The sequence below is a fragment of the Seriola lalandi genome, unplaced genomic scaffold (genome assembly GCF_002814215.2).
Source record: "Seriola lalandi dorsalis isolate HSWRI2012SDOR001 ecotype SW California unplaced genomic scaffold, Sedor1 jcf7180002054876, whole genome shotgun sequence".
In the NCBI taxonomy this organism is placed as follows: domain Eukaryota; kingdom Metazoa; phylum Chordata; class Actinopteri; order Carangiformes; family Carangidae; genus Seriola; species Seriola lalandi.
The window spans coordinates 123,605-125,370 of NW_019525429.1; the positions used below are offsets into that span (position 1 = coordinate 123,605).

The window sequence follows — 1,766 nt, forward strand, 5'->3', positions numbered from 1 at the left end:
GAGGGGGAGGGGGGAGAAGGGAGGGGGCAGAATCGGCGGCCATTGGTCGTGAGCATTTATGCGACACAGACGACCTTGAGAAATGTCGAACCAACAAACAGGAAACCGAATTAAACCCTGACGTGTAAAATGGTAACAGGTGTTTACACCAGCAGCGACATGTGCTTCACTCCTCCTTCCTCCCTCCTCCTTCCTCCTTCCTCCTTCCTCCTTCCTTCCTTCCTTCCTTCCTTCCTCCCTCCTCCTTCCTCCTTCCTTCCTTCCTTCCTTCCTTCCTCCCTCCTCCTTCCTCCTTCCTCCTTCCTTCCTCCTTCCTCCTTCCTCCTTCCTCCTTCCTCCTCCTTCCTTCCTTCCTTCCTTCCTCCTTCCTCCAGCTGCAGCTGATGAAACCAGGAAATGTCCCTAAAAGCTTTTTTAGAAGCCGTCTCCTGCAGCAGAGGAGACGAGTCGTCACTGAACACCGGCTCCTTCTGCCTCTCCTCACATCTGCCGCTTTAATCCAGGAGCAAATTGCATTGTACTCGTCTGATCTCTGAGCAGCACTTATTTCAGTTTCATTACCGATCTCTTAGCAACTAACTGCCCCTCTTCACAGCGAGGTCGGCGGGAGTCATGACGGCGCAGCTCAACGTCTAAATATAAAGCAGTTCACCGTGAATCGCATGAATTCATCGTGACTGATTGTAATTGTTGAGGTGGAGAAGTTGTTTATGTCTTACCTGAGTCAGCTGTTAACGGCTGTCGATGACTTTAGGTCCCGTGTGACCATCAGACGGAGGCGTACATCTCCTGAGAATCCTCTGTCACCTTTGTTTCCTCCATCAAGGAGGTAAACAGTAAATAAAGATGGACTTGAGCTGCTCCGCCGTTGCCACCTTGGCAGTGTCTGACTCCGCCCCTAACTTCCAGCCAATCCAAAGAATGGACAAAGAGGTGGAGCTGTGACTTCGGTGCATGCATACGCTCCCCCACCTGTCACTCAAAGAGGCCACGCCCTCAATCCTACATAACTTTAGTTGGACACTTTAACATGGGAGTCTATGGGGACTGACTCACTGTTGCAGCCAGACTCTAGTGGTCGTTAGAGGAACTGCAGCGTCTGTTTATTCGTCGGCAGGATTGCACAAAACGTACTGATCCGATTTACATTGAACTTGTTAAAGGGCCGGGTCATGGACCAGGGGAGAACCTGTTCAATTTTGGGGCAGATGTGGATCATTTATTATGAATTCTGAGTCTGGTGAATGTTGTTTGATATCGAGCTGGAGAACGGTTAATAAAACAAAGATTAAATGCTCTTTTTGCAAAAAAAGGTTTTTAATATATTAGTACAAGTCTTCCAACCGGGGGTTAGAGCCTGCTGCTCGTCGAGCCTAATCGCCGTGGAGATGGGACAAACAAAGGGGAACATGAACTGAAATAATCACATGGAAGAGCCTGAGAACAGGAGGGAAGTTCGAGCCTTTGAAGCTGCACACGGGAAATATGAAAGTGTCTTTTCTTGGAGCCTGATGAGACGCTCCTGTCTCTTCTACCCCCCCCCACACACACACACACACACACACACACACACACACACACACACACACACACAAAGACAGGACGTCATGCTTCAGAGCCGGTCATCGATCAGCGAGCAGTTTGACTCACTGTATGTGGGAGGAGGGAAGAGAAGAACATGTCGAGCAGTGACTCCGTCCTTTTCTTCAGAGCTTCCTGAACACAGTGTTTCTCTGTGGCGCGTGGACAAGTGTCAGTGGGCGTGG

At 49.8% G+C, this 1,766-nt stretch overlaps 1 protein-coding gene across 1 annotated transcript in view; it reads left to right on the top strand.

The window, feature by feature from the left end:
* The window catches only part of LOC111671408 (disco-interacting protein 2 homolog C-like), a 45,490-nt gene that overhangs the window by 38,925 nt on the left and 4,799 nt on the right, over positions 1–1,766 (top strand). The window lies entirely within an intron of this gene.